This window comes from Pantherophis guttatus, chromosome 1, assembly GCF_059756535.1.
Source record: "Pantherophis guttatus breed Tessera chromosome 1, ASM5975653v1, whole genome shotgun sequence".
NCBI lineage: Eukaryota > Metazoa > Chordata > Lepidosauria > Squamata > Colubridae > Pantherophis > Pantherophis guttatus.
In genome coordinates this window covers 300540200-300556256 of record NC_142063.1, presented here as the reverse complement: position 1 = coordinate 300556256, position 16057 = coordinate 300540200, and the positions used below count along the sequence as shown (strand labels likewise).

The 16057-nt window shown below is 38.2% G+C and overlaps 1 protein-coding gene across 1 annotated transcript in view; it reads right to left on the bottom strand.

Moving 5' to 3' along the window:
- The window catches only part of KCNH1 (potassium voltage-gated channel subfamily H member 1), a 211889-nt gene that overhangs the window by 132737 nt on the left and 63095 nt on the right, over positions 1-16057 (bottom strand). The window lies entirely within an intron of this gene.

Genomic DNA, 16057 nt, shown 5'->3' with positions numbered 1-16057 from the left:
AGTCAACAGTTAAGATCAATAAAATATTACAGCATTACAAAAGCCAGGGGCAGAGAGGAGAAGGAAGGATACATTTTAAAAAGCAGTTATTTACTTGTAAAATGTGATTAATCAGGAGCAGATATCAAGGGATTTTCAAAAATAAAGCTTACTTTATGGTACTTTATATTGAATAAATTAAAATAGCCTTTGAACATTGAAAGTTCTGCATGGAAAATTCAGTCACTCCTCAAAGAAAGCTCAGTTTGAATTGAAGAACACTCAAGACAAACAATCATTTGTTATTACAAGACAATGCCTGAATGAAAAATTGTTTTTCTTGTTCCATCCAACACTTACACTATTCATAGCTGTGAATTTGTCTCCTCGAGATGGATCTTAATTTTCAAAAGAACTCAAATATAATATTATATATTATATTTGAGTTCAAAAGAACTCAAATATAATATATAATTCAATTATTTCTAATCTTCCATATAAAGAAAAACCCTAATGATATTTTGATCATTTTTAAGACTGAAATCCCAGCAATGAGCCAAATTGATTGAAACCAGTGCTGACTGTATTAATCCACTAGCAATTTCCTTTGCAATTTCTGATCTTACTTAATGGAAGAGTATATTTTCCTGAAAGTTAATTAAAAGACACATATAAAATCATTTACTAGGCTGTTCTATAATAAATTCATAAAATTATGGAAAACATGATAGTATTTGTTTCCACAACTAAAAATCAAATTATATCGCAGGAGTGGATAATTTACAACTCCCCAATTCCATTTTTGTGGCATGTGGAATACTATATAACAGCATCATTATATTTCAGTTTCATGGAATTATAGGCAACATGTAGTATTAGCCTAGTCTGGTTTCAAAAGAGCAAAACAATTCACCACTAACAAACTAAGAAACCTCACCAGAGGCTCCATTTTTGCTTTCTCATTCACTTCTCCTGGTGTTACCTCACCCACCACAGTCCACAGCCACAATAAAAACTACCAAAGTGACAATTACAAAAAAGTTGTCCACTGCATGTATCTTCACTCTGCATGCAGATTGGGAAGAAAGCATTTTGTTGTGAACTGTATAAAATCAGCAATGCAGTTTTGGCAAAAACCATAGGCTATATACTGAGAACTTAAGACCAGCAAGAAGTGTACAGCTGTATTAAGAGGCTTCGAATGAATAGTAATATGAGTAATCTCAAAATTGGGAAACTGAGCAAATTCTGCCTAGAGAAAGTCTGAAACATTCAGTGAATTTAGGAAATTCCTCAGGGTTCACTTCCTATTAATACTGACTGAGACAATTCTACAAAATTCTAGAAAAAGCATTTAATAACCTGGAATATAATTGTTTTCAATGTTGCAAATGTGGGTACCTCTTAACTAAGGAATCATCTTGAATGTGGGATTTATAATGAAGTACTCCAATAAAGGTGTTTTTTTCCTGAGTTAAATGTGAGATTTGCAGTGGGTCAAGAAATGTCATTAGCTAATGAAACTACATTGCTGATATCAAGGAAGGAATAACTAATGTAAATGCTATCCACATGAAACAGACTGAACAGTGGACACCAGGGTCAGCAGAAATTAAGAAATGCATCTTCCACAATGTGCACAGACAGAGGTAGTGTACAGGTAGTCCTTGGCTTATGACAGTTCATTTAGTGACCATTCAAAGTTACAATGGCACTGAAAAAGGAGACTTATGACTGTTATTCACACCTATGACCATTGCATTATCCTCATGGTCATGTGATCAAAATTCAGACGCTTGGAAACTGACTCATGTTTATGATGGTTGTAGTGTCCCAAACCCTTTTGCGACTTTCTGAGAAGCAAAGTCAATGGGGAAGCCAGATTCACTTAACAACTTCAATGATTCATTTAAAAACTATGGCAAGAAACATCGTAAAATGGGGCAAAATTCACTTAATTTCGCAAGAAAAATTTGGGGCTCAATTGCGGTCATAAGTCGAGGACTACTTGTACTAAGTCTCTTTAGGTTACAATGGGTTGCATCGGTGCTCTGTGAATAGATTTAGAGAGATGGAATGCAGATTTTGTTTAAAAAGAAGTCTTACATGAACTTTACTGATGATGAAGATCAGCAGGTATATAATATTCAGAATCTCTGTGACAAGAAACCTCTGCAATAGTATCCATCGATTGTCTATGAGATGGAAGTCAATTCTGGACCTGCAGTATTCATAATAAACAAGAATAGTTTCTATTGCATCTTTTCAGGAGTTTCCTCCTATCTAATTGTTGCTATCATGTTTTCTCATGATTACAGTGAAAAAGAAAAGCCTGTTATTATAGCTATACTTTTTTTTTCCTCCAAGAAAAACTTTCAGTCATCATTCAGAAAGGAAACTCAGAAATGCTTTAGGGAGAAATTGGTTCAAAATCCCAGAGGTTCTTCCCATTACTACTGACTAGTAACATGCTATTGATAGATTTCCCAAAGTACTTTCTGGGGAACTAGGAACTTAAAGAGGGAAGCCATTGTTATTCTAGTTGGCTTCATCTGTTGCAACTATTTGTGTCAAAGCCAAAAATATGCCTTTTGCACAACATTGGAAAAAAAACTGAAGAATTTGAAAATTTGGTCAAACAAGGACTTCTCGAATCAACAGTTCTGAAATTTAACAGGAAATACATGGAGAACATAAGCGTGCTATGAAAATAGTATCCTTGTACATAGACAGAGGTCAATCAACTGTTTGATGTTCTTTCCAGAAGGAAAGCCTTTGCAAAAGTTGATCTAACCCAAACCTGGCAACAAATGGCTATTAAGGATATTACAGCAGACATCCAAAACATGATCACCTACCATAGGACTTTCCAAGCTTAGGAATTTTAATGATACTTGAACTTGAGGGTTTTGTGGATAGGAACCTTACTGAAGTTGTCACAACTGCATCAGTGGTGAGTTTCAAAAATTTTTACTAACGGTTCTGTGGGTGTGGCTTGATGGGCGTGGCATGGCTTGGTGGGCATGGCTTGGTGGGCGTGGCAGGAGGAGGTTACTGCAAAATCCCCATTTCCTCCTGATCAGCTGGGACTTGTGAGGCAGAGAATAGATGGGGGCGGAGTCAGTCAGAATTTTTACTACTGGTTCTCCAAACTACTCAAAATTTTCCCATTGTCACAAAGATTGGTCAAGCCGAACAAATGATGCAGCCAACCAAAGATGCCCTGAAGCAGATTGTCAAAGGAACCCAACCACCACCAATTTTGCCGGGTTTCCATTTCTACGTTTACTTCTTACTCAACAATAGAAAATGACTTACGAAGCAATGATAGCTAACACTTATTAATTAATTAAGGACTCACAAGATAAATACAAACATATTCTAGAGACACCGTTCTATTAGTACTATTCTCTGTTCATTTACGTCACAATTACAATTCTCCCCCACTGGATGAAGCACTATGTTAGCTAAAAATGAAAGGATATTATGTATTCCAGGTTCCTACTTATTAGTAAGAATCAAGCTAAAACAAAGAGGAAACAAAGAGAGAAAGAGCCATCTTTCCAGGAATCTGTTTCATAAAAGTTGTTCGATCAGAGTTTTTTGACCCCTAATTACCACTAGCCATCATGACCTGATATTCTTCTAACTTGAATCCAAGAGCTGCTGTAATATATTGTATAGCCCAGATTCTGTAAAGAAGTTTTTCCAAAGGTATATAATCGGGCAAGATCTCATTTCCAATCCAATGTCTGCTGAAAAGCAGAGATGGGCATGATCTTTTTAATTCTACATGAATGACTTTTTGGTCTACATACCTGCAGAGAAGAATGAGAAAGTGAAGGCTTCTCCCCCCCCACCCGAATTTAGACTCTAGCCCCTTGATGGCGAACCTATGGCACACGTGCCAGAGGTGGCACACAGAGCCCTCTCTCTGGGCACGCAAGCCGTTGCCAGCTGCTCTTCCGGATTCCATCACACACATACAACGGAACCTGGGAGAGCAGCTGGCCATAGCACACATGCGCACTGGCCAGCTGCTCTCTTCCGGGTTCCAGTGCTCCGGTGTGTACATGTGCACATGTGCATGCACATGCTCCAGTTTTGGCACTTGGTGCCGAAAAGGTTAGCCATCACTGCTCTAGCCCATTGATGCATAGGTATCCTCAGATTTAAAGAGACATACTCAGTGGTGAAATCCAAATGTTTTTACTACCGGTTCTGTGGGCGTGGCTTGGTGGGCATGGTGTGGTGTGGTGTGGCAGGAGAAGGATACTGCAAAATCTCCATTCCCATTCCCACTCTGGGGCCAGCCAGAGGTGGTATTTGCCGGTTCTCCGAACTACTCAAAATTTCTGCTACTGGTTCTCCGAAACCTGTCAGAACCTGCTGAATTTCACCCCTGGACATACTTGAAAATTCTCTTTGTGCATTGGATCTAATGCAGAATTCTGTCATTTGATACAGGGATTTCAATTCCCCAGACACTGATTATCTCTCAAAGGACAAATGTAGCTCTCTTTTTAGGCCATCCAAGCAAAAGGAAATAATTATTTGCAGATCACTCATTCCTTACTGGTAGCAGTATTGTTTCCAGACCTGATGCTTTGGTGCTCTGTGAACTGTGAACTGTTAGCCACAAGCTGTTTAGTTCTTTATTTTTAGTTCAACCCCAACTCACACCCTTGGAGTGACATGTAAGATCAAGACATGTAAGATCAAGAGATCTGATAGCAAGAGTTGCACTGTATCAGGCAAATGTTAGCTGTCAGAAACAAATCAACTGCAACAATAACAAAAAGAACCACTTTTTTTGAGAACCCCTCCACACAACTCCACATTTGGACACTCCGTATGATTTCAGCATGGATTTGGCAAGCACCTGCAGAAAACTCCCTTTATACACCCTTCTTGACCTTGTCTGCAAAATTAATCTGAAATCACTTGAACAGCACCCTGTAATGTTCTGCATTTCTCTCTTCCTGAGAAGAAATGCCCCGTTGCTCAACCCTCTTCAGTGTTGCATCTTATTTTGACTTGCGAATAAAAAAGAAACAGCGAGTAGACACCTTTCATCTCAAGGGATTTATGTATCTCATAAGAAGTAGAAAGAACAAATTACCACTCGTTTTTTTCTTCTTACTGAGAAGCTTTGGACAAATCTATAGTTCAATCTAATATCAGTTTTTTCCTTAGAGATCCTAATTTTCATGGTAACAGCCATGAAATACTCCACAAAAAAAGTGCTCACAATTAGGGGGAAGTGTGGTTCATACATAACCAACGTTTTTTTATCATCCTCACCCTATTTTTCCTGGATTTTTTTAACTGTCTCAACTGAGGGAGCATTCTTGAGAAGTTGACCAATTGCAATTACATAGGTTATATACTGACCATTCATCAAATTAAGGTATTTTCCATTAAATGGATTTGGGATATATTTTTTCTCATGGGCAATACAACAGTAAATGGTCTTTATCAATTTTTGAGATGGAGTGAGATGCACTCTGAAATGCTGTGTCTCTTGCATCAACAAATACAGCATGACAATCTGAATTATTCCCCATGATATTGTTTCATAGGAGTCTCATAAGGGCTATAACCCCTTTTTAAGAAAAAATAAATTCTGTCCTGAATGTCTGCTCTCCTCACAAGCACTTCTAACAATGAATTGTCTGTGCTTTTCAACAAGATGCTCTAAAAGAATATTCCAGTTTGTCAGCACAAGCACATTTCTGTCTGCAAAAATCTGTGTTTGATTTCATATTTCTATTTCCATCATCGTTATTCACAATAAATGGGAAGAAAGACTGCAATGGCTAAGTATATATGCTACATATTAAAAAAATAAATAATTGTCAGTACTTTAGAAGTTTAAATTCCTGACAATAGATTTCAGTGTGAAACCATGGAAAGCTGCTGCCCAAGTAAATAATACGCTAGACGGACCAATAATCTGACTTGATAAATGCAGCCTCTTGAACACTTATATTTTAAAATCAAGTTCCAAGTTTCATGACTTACATAAACTTAATTTTGCATCAAATACAAACTAATGATCAAAACCCAATGCGTATTCCATTTAAAATCTCAAAATTCTCTTCCAATTGCTTTAATCTGGTGCTGAAAGGAGAACAAAAGGAATCGTTCCTGGATGTATTGGACTTCAGTCCTCAGAATTGTAGCTGATGTTTACTTCTAGAGCAGGAGTGTCAAACTCAAGGCCCATGGGCCAGATCCAGCTTATGGGGTACTTAGATCTGGCCCGTGGAGCCACCCTGGAAACAGAAAAGGACCAGCCTATAGTGAAAATGGAGTGCACAGCCCTCCCAAGCTCTGTTTTCACTCGCAGAGGCTTGCAGGAGACCATTGCAGGCAAAAACGGAGATTGGGAGCCCATTTTTGCAGGCAGAGTGCTTGGGCCACCACAGGCACCCCTGAGACAAGTGACATTGAGCTGGCCACGCCCACCATGGCCACACCCACCATGGCCCCCAAGGTCAAATACAACCCTGATGTGGCCCTCCATGAAATCGAGTTTGACACCCCTGTTCTAGAGGTATAAACCATAATTTTTAAATCATTGTTGCTGAATAAGCCATAGTAGCCTAGTTTACACATCATGCTAAGACACAATGGGTCAATTCATGCATCATTTTATTTACTGATTTAATTTATATAACTAATTGTGCCAAGTTCAAACCAATCAAAACCCATTACTGGGTGAAGCTGGTCTATATTCCTTCCAAAAATTGAGTTTTTCACAGCCACTACACATTGCACCCTTTAAAAGCAATACCTAACACAATGAAATATAACATGATTTATTTATTTCAGATATTAGATAGCATCAACATCACCTTCTACAAAATCTTTAGCATAAACTCTGAAATATTTCTTTTTTAAAAATCTATTAAGTTAATGGTGCTTTTAGTCTTGATTATCTGGCAAGCCCCCTTTTTCCATTCTTATTTACCCTCAAAAAAGCAGCAGGTTTCAGAACAACCCCTCTCTGAAAAACAGCCCAACAGGAAAAAAAAAATTACATGGCTCTTGTCAGAGACGAGAATTTAATTAGATGTAATTCAAATCCTAATGAGGTTAATTGCAGCATGCCAGCATCAACAATTATCTCAGAGCTGCCAACCTTGTGCATCCAGCAGTTGCAATGCTTACAATTAACTGCACACTGCTTTCAGTCCTCTGGCAAAACCCAGGAAAGATCAAACACTTTTCTCCAATAATTAGGCAGGGTCAGCAAAGTCAAGAAAGTCTGGTAAATTAAAAGCAAGAAAGAGAAAAAGATGAAAGAAAAATGGCCAGGTTGGCAACCTGAGATGAAAATGCCAGCAACAAAATAGCCAATTTTCCTTCCTTCCTTCCTTCCTTCCTTCCTTCCTTCCTTCCTTCCTTCCTTCCTTCCTTCCTTCCTTCCTTCCTTCCTTCCTTCCCTGTCTGTCTTGCATGGGTACAAGTTTCTACTTTCACCTGTAAACTTCCTCCCTAAACTCACCTTTTTGTCTTTGAAACTCAAGATCACTGTTTCCCGGCCATTCACATTTTGGTCTCACCTGGACCCCACAACCAGAAAAGTTAGGCCTGATGTTGGTTCTGCAATCTCTTTCTCAGCCTGGCCCTGTGCCTTTGACAGCTGGCAGTCATTAGTCCATGAAACCTGAGCATCTCACTACTAACTCCTTGGCAGTTCTATCAGCAGTGTTATCAATATCAGAGTAATAGCCAAGCCTGATATTCTTCTTCTCCTCCACCTGAGATTCATTAAATGCACAGCTGGGCCCTGGACCACAATCTGGACAAGTCAAAACTTGGGAAACTGAAATTAAAATTAAACAGCAATCAGTAGAAGGTAACAAATCAGAACTAAAGCTTAAAACAAATCAAATTCCAGCACAATATGTCAAAGAACACCTTGATGCAAAATAATACACTTCTTATCCCAAAGGACCAGTAGCCACCCCTAGTGTGGAATCTGAAATGTTATTTGCTAAGAATCTATAGGTAGTCCTTTATGCTTCACTGAAAAGATGTAGTTTCCCCACACATCAGACAAAGGGGTGGTTCAGCAGTTCTTACGATGGATAGATTGTCTTTACTTGAAAATAAAAGTTATGGGTGAAGAAATCATGCTTAGGACTGTGTGTACAACCCATCATTTTCCTGCTTCACAATCCAAGTGCAAATTACCCCCCTCCCCAATTTTATGCTTCCACAGGGGAACCTTCCATTCATAGTTGATAGCTATTCAGAAGGCTTGTATTTCACCATGGACATTCAGGACTTTGAGAAGATGAGATAAAGATCTGCAGCTTCAGTCCTTCCAGCTATAGTTATTTTAGTTCAAGATTTCAGATGCATGTTTTTTTGACTTGAGACCAGCTTTCTTATACCTCCATTCTGAAGCAGGGAGAAAATCCACATTCTTTCCATTTCAGCCTTTGCAAGTAGAAGCCTTATAAATGACTTGCCTTCCCAGTTTATTTTTCAGTGGAAAACTCTGGGAGCCTTAACAAAACATTTCTATGTAGCAATGTATCTAAGTAGACATGAGGTTTCTGCAAAAGCAAGGTTAGCAGTAGGACTACAAATGCAAAGAAAAACCCAGCTCTTTAGAGAAGGCCTGAGCTAGCAAAGGTAAAAAGAAAGAGAAAACAACAAGCAGTTACAGTAGCTGTAGGTACTATACAGATTGGGACACATCCTCCTGGAGAAAACACATCTATGTGATTGCTAAATCAACACTAACCTGATGTTACATAATCAATCATGTTAATAAGCATGTATAATGAATAGGTTCAGTAGAAGGGTGAAATCCAGCAGGTTCTGACAGGTTCTGGAGAACCAGTAGTGGAAAATTTGAGCAGTTCGGAGAACCAGTAGCAGAAATTTTGAGTAGTTCTGAGAACCAGCAAATACCACCTCTGGCTGGCCCCAGAGTGGGATGGGAATGGAGATTTTGCAATATCCTTCCCCCAGGGGTGGGGAGGGAATGAGGATTTTGCAGTATTCTTCCCCTGGAGTGGGGTGGGAATGGAGATTTTGCAGTATCCTTCCCCTGCCATGCCCACTAAGCCACATCCACCAAGCCACACCATGCCCACCAAGCCACACCCACAGAACCAGTAGTAAAAAAAATTGGATTTCACCACTGTTCAGTAGTCTCCACATGGTATATTGTATGAATCCAGAAATTTTTTATAAAGACCACACTTGGAATACTGCATCCAGTTTTGGTTTCCCCAATGTAAAAAAGAGGTTGAGACTCTAGAAAGAGTGCAGAGAATAGCAGTAAAGATGATTAGGGGACTGGAGGCTAAATATATAAAGAACAGTTGCAGGAATTGGGTACGCCTAGTTTAATGAATAGAAAGACTAAAGGTGATGTGATAGCAGTGTTCCAATATCTAAGGGGTTGCCACAAAGAAGAGGGAATCAACCTGTTCTCCAAAGCACCTGAAGGCAGGACAAGAAGCGATGGATAGAAACTAATCAAGGAGAGAAACAACCTAGAACTAAGGAGAAGTTTCCTGGCAGTTAGAACAATTAATAATTGGAAATTTGCCTCCAGAAGTTCCAACACTGGAAGTTTTTAAGAAAAGATTGGACAACCATTTGTCTGAAATGTTATAGGGTTTCCTGCGTGAACATGGGGTTGGACTAGAAGACCTCCAAGGTCCCTTCCAACTGTTATTTTGTTAAACCATGATTTATCTCTTAGAGTATTGTATTAATTCAGTAATAGTGTTTTATTTAATAAATCATAATTAAAACAGATATGGCTAAGCACAATGAATAAATCCATTAATAATTTCATTAACATTAGCCTGGTTATTTACTCCACTATGCTGCTCATGTCATTTTGTTCAGCAGAATTTATTATCACATAAGAAAACACGGATTGTACCTTAGCCTGGAGTCACAATCATCCATTCACTCATCAGTCCTGCTCACTCACTGCAACTGCCTGGTCTTATAGACTGGCAAAATATAATTAAGATTTTCCCAAAGTTAATGCTGCTTTAATTTTCTTCTTTCTGCTTCCTGTTCCCTTATAGAGAAACTGAATGGGTCCTTCATGAGTCTAACTAGGCTTAAGTTTTGTCATTCACTATTATTTGCCCCATTTCTTCAGTACTAGCAATATATGAATATATTATATGATTCATATATTATATGAATTCAGATTAAGCATACTTTTTAAATGACATGCTATTCTGTTTTCATCCAGCACATGCATGCCTGTATAACTCTACAGCCAATGGTGGGATTCAAGTAATTTAACAACCGGTTCTCTGCCCTAATGATTTCTTCCAACAACCAGTTGCCAAACTGCTCAGAAAGTTAACAACCGGTTCTCCCGAAGTGGTGCAAACTGGCTGAATCCCACCACTGTCTACAGCTAGTGTGTGATGATTACACATAAGGTGGATGCACTATATTTTTATTACATTACAGAATTGGGCAAATGAAGGCAGAGGAATTATCTTATCCCTCTAAATTTTTGGAACCCTGGGAGAGGAGGTACCATCCATATGTCTGGGGGAATAGGCAGGGACCATTATAGAGAAGGCACTCTTCCTTGGTGCCATAAAATGACAACATTTAATAAAAAGGAGTCGAAGCACATCTACTTTTCTGAATTTATTGGGCAGCCAGAAATGATTGGACCTAGGCAGTTTCTCAGGTATACAGCCCTATGCCATGAAGAGTTTTAAAGGTAATGGCCAGCATTTTGACTCACTGCACATACAAAAACCAATTTGCAACTAGTGCAGCTCATGTAACAGTGGTGACACATGGACATACCAGAAGCTGTCTGCATTTTGTACTTTGGGATGCTCTTCAAGGGCAGTTCCTTCTAGAGTGCACAGCAATATTCCAATCATGAGGTGACTGGTACATGAGCAACCATCTATAGGTTGCTGCTTTCCTGGTTGAGGAAAGGGCACAGCTGGTACAGAAGATGAACCTGTACAAAAACCTTCCTGGCCACAGCTAGCACTTATTCTCCCAGCAGAAGCTGCAAAGGAATCTCAAAGTGCATACCAGTCTTAAATGGAGAAGTGTTTTTCCATTCAAGATCAACAATGAAAACAATCCTGATTGGGGGGTGGGGGTGGGATACAGCCACTAAGTTTTATCAGGACTGAGCCAAAGTCTGTTGTGCTGCATCCAGAACCAAACAACCACTGAGGTAAGAAGCAAACCACTGCAACACAGTGCCTCCCGCTCCCAACCACTGCAGCTGGTCCAGAAGTATATCATGGTCAATGATATTGAAAGCCACTAAGAAAACATGGAGCCCCAAGGTAGATGCTCCACCCCCATCCTAGTTCTGGTAAAGTTCATCTACAAGTACAACCAATGCTGTCTCCATATTACATGTGCGTGTGTGCGTGTGTGCGTGTACGTGAATTCAATATGCAGATATTATAAACCTCTTATTTCTTACTATTTTTATGAGAAGCTTGATTATTTTTTGCAGAGCTCTGTGATAATTAACTGCTAACAAACAACTGCTAAGGAGCTCTGGTGGCGCAGCAGACTAAAGCACTGTTATTAACTGTTATTAACATCAAGCTGCCTGCAATTACTGCAAGTTCAAATCCCATGATGCTCAAGGTTGACTCAGCCTTCCATTCTTTCTAAGGTAGGTGAAATGAGGACCCAGATTGTGGGGGCAATAAGCTGACTTTGTATAAAATATACAAAAGTATGAAGGCTATTGCTTAACGCATTGTAAGCCACCCTGAGTCTCCGGAGAAGGGCGGCATATAAATCAAATTAAAAACAAATAAAAAAACAAATAAAAAAACAAATAACAAAATTAAAGTTGAAAAGTTAGTCATTTTTGGCTGTTGCATTCTTTCTCACTTCTAAACTGTAATATTTGACAAAAATGCATTTTCCTGTTGGTCTCCCATTTTTACTTTAGTTGTGAACATTTTAAGATAAATATGAAATGAAACACATCGGTAATTGGGAAAGTAAGATAAACCATAAATACTCAGTTATTGTGAATAAATGTGAAAAATGCAACTGCTTACTTTTTGGCTTGTATTCAATAATATCAAAGAACTGTGCATTCGAGTACAGCCTCTCATTACTCCTGTTTCAATGGAATATCTGCAAGGTATCAAGTGGACTGAGGGATTTTTCTGTAACTGAAGTAAGGAAAGACTTCAGTTACAGAAAAATCTCCAGTTCACTCAATATCTGTTTATTTAGTTAAGTGATATAGAAAGTTAACATCACAAAAAAATGCATCAGTCTAAGAAATCACAGCCTTTTGAGATTGTATAGATTGCATGCAATCAATGGTAGCAATACTATACAACACACCTGATTTGACCAAATATACCAAAATTAAAATATCCTGAATCATGGACCTCATCAATCTCTGCCTCACTGCCTACTTTCAGTTTGATGGACAAATATAACAACAAATCAGAAGAATACCCAAGGTATCACCACTCTTAAGTCTCATAGTAGAGACTGTAATGTAGAGTCTAAAAACTATAGCACCCACACATATATAACCAAAAATATTGATCTGGTATGTAGATGAAACAACTAGAGAAGACATATGAAACAATTGACAACATCTTCAAAGGAATAAAATTTACAAGGGAAGAGATGAACAGCAATACACTAACTTTCCTGGATATCTTCATCAGCAGTGGTGGGCTGCAACTAGTTTAACAACCGGTTCTGTGAGCAAGCACTTTGCGTACATGCGCCTAACATGCTTGCGTGCAGTGTTTAAAATACAGCAATTTGAAGCTCAGCTAATTACCTTCTAAGGCAGTTCTGGTAAGTAGAACAGTGGAGGCGTGGAAATCAGCTGTGCAGCGCAAATCAGCTGAGCCAGAAAGAAGGAAATATAGGACAGGATAGGGCAGGGGTGGGTGAGTGGGCGGAGCCAGCTGATTGTCAGAACTACCAATTCGCCTGAACCTGTCCGAACTGGCAGCAGCCCACCACTGGAAACAATGGTTAATGCAAGTCTATGAAAAACAACCAACACAACCAAGTGGTTCACTATGAACATAACAAACCAACCTCCCACAAGAGGCGATCTGTAAGAACATTATTCACATGTCCCTCTCTGAGGGAGATGGGCGGAAAAGAAGTATGAAATATAATAAAATAAATAAATAAATTGAACTGCAGCACCCAGGTCACCTATCCAATCTCTTCCAACAAAAATGGATACCCATGCAATTTTATAAAAAAGTGCTGCCTGTTCAACCCACTATAGCACAATCAGCCAATCCTATGAAAAGGATAATAGCACCATACATCAAAAATATATCAGAAACAACCAACAGCCTATTACAGCCACACAATATCACCATACACACAAATACCTTTAGTAAACCAAAAGACCAAATTGCTAAAGGGAAAAAAAAAGAGTCATTTATGACATAAAGTGCACAGCTGCTATGTAGGACAAACAAGCAGAAAATCAGCAGAGCACATCGACTGAACACGGACTAGCAGTCAGAAGATGTAATGAAAGCTCCTTAATTTCATAACACATGCACAGATTAAACCATAATTTCAGTTGGGAAATTGTGAGCACCCCAGGCCAAGCTAAATCCAAATTGGATTTGGGGAATTCCTTGAAGCTTGGCATTCAGATAAACCAATCCTCAACAGACACAGAGAGATAAGCTGTATTTATTTGCCATTCAAAAAAGACAATAAAAAAAACCTAACAAGGAAACAAAAAGACCAGAACATATTATCTCCAGCAGCAACACCCAGATAAGCAGGAATTCACAACACTAGACCAAATAATAAAGCAGAAAACAATACCCTAATCAAAGAACTACCAAAGAGAAAACCACATCCTTATCAACACAGGCAGTGGAAGCTACTGTATATAAAGAGAGAGCAAAACCCACAATCACCAATACTAACGATGTTACCTAGTTGAGTAATGAAACATCTGGAAGCAAACAACCAAACTCTGGAAGACACCAAGGACTCCATTGTATAAAAATGTATTGAACTTCAGTTAAAAAAAAAAACAAAAAAAAATTCTAAGAAATGATAATATAGCACTACATAAACTGGTCAGTACTCTGTTAAGATTCCTACAACTTTCATAAAATATTGGAACCAATACAGCCTTCAATTCAAAAACTCTTACAGCATTATAGGACAGATATGGACCACTACAGATTTAAGTTAAGCATTTTTAGTTTCAGTGATCTAGAAATTTTCCACAAGTTTTTTTTTATTCTGCTCCAGTACTGAAGAATCTCAAGCATCAAATTAATTTTCAGCATAAGTTCTTTCATGATGTCTCTAGCATTATCTGCTAATACCCCCTTTTCTCTCTTAGTGAGTCATGAGCTTCATCTTTCAAACTAGCTTACGCAGATAGCCTTTTACTGCATTTGCAATGAATGAGGGAAAACACTTAAATAATTTTTTATTAACAGGATACATCTACTGTTTTGCACACTAGACAAAGGGAACTTGTTTTCATAGTAAATGCTATAATTTGCATTCATCACAACTATTCCCTTCATATTCCTCCCAGCCATCGAAATGTTTCCTCAACAGACGATGGATTATGTGAGTTACTCTGGCCACACATATTAAATGCTTTGAAGTTTTTGATTCAGTTTTATGCTCATTTATTTAAATTCTATAAAAAACCATCTTGAATAATATACAAAAATGTATATTATTAGTTAAGTGCCTTGATTTCACTGGAAATATTTTATGTGATATTGTATTTGATTTTCTGCTAGATGATCCCTGAACAAAAACAACTAACCATACTGGAATTGCACAAACAATAGAACTTCACTGGACTTCAGTCAATTATTTGAGAGTTGTGTTATTTCTCTTGTCAATGCTGATTAAAAGACTGGAGTTGATACTGTAAGGGGTTGTCAGACACAGAACACTGCTACAGAAAATTGAAAAGGTCAGGATAATTATGAATTAAAGCAAACACACTTAATTGTGACAGATGTGTGCCTTGCTGTTTTATATGCGGCACTATTTGTTGAACAGATTATTGCGTACTTCCCAGGGCACAATACAGTAACCAACAGCCCAGAATTTCTACTGCTACCACAATCTGTTTTAACAGGACAATTTGGGCATTTGTATTTAATATTTTTTAATGAAAAATTCTCCCTTCTGGGCATACATTTCCACCACCACTATCATTTCAAATAAGATAATATACTAGTGCACTAAATGTTTGCACTTATAGATTTCTTTAACAATATTTAAGGACATTTACTATAAATTAATGCCAGTAAATTAAGACTGTCCCAATACATTTAGAACTCACTCCAATTAAAATATTTGATACCTACAAAAGCCTCTGTATCCTTGCCAGTATAAACTCAATTAACAAATTTACTGTTCTTTCAGGAAACCCCATACAGTATGTGTCTGAGGAGATTGCTTCATGGTATATAGTGAGTCTTCAGTGCCATCATGGGCATGATTAATTCTAACATCTGTTCGCCAGACCTTTTTATCATATAAAGCCATATTTCCTGCTATTTCAGCAGGAAATAAATGCTGATGGAAAGTGGTTACTAGAATTAATTCTACAATATTCCAAAGTCAACTTACCCTTGTTCCAATCTATCCTCTCACTATTTGCTGAATTCTTACTAAATTCACATTTAGAGCTGTAAATTCACATTTACAGTTGTAATCAACTGTCAGCTTGCCACATGGTAGGTCACAGATGCAAAACATAAACAAATTATCTGCTTGTTCCCCCCTTGATCATCATCTTTATATAAACATATAAAATTGGACCATTCTGTATTGGCCCTAGAGCTCTCCAAAACCATGCCAAGCCATAGGGACGCCTGCCTATTTGACTGGCCCACCCCAGGAAGCTACAATGCAGTTTCAGAGGAAGCTTTGGTTTTTTTTCCTGAAACTCTGCTACACAGCTCAGTCTTGTCACAGCTTGGAATGAACAGGTGACTAAGCAGATAACTGAGGCCATGGAATGAATTGTTCCTCATTACTTTCCTTTTGGTTGCAAAATATGGTGCATTCATCATGC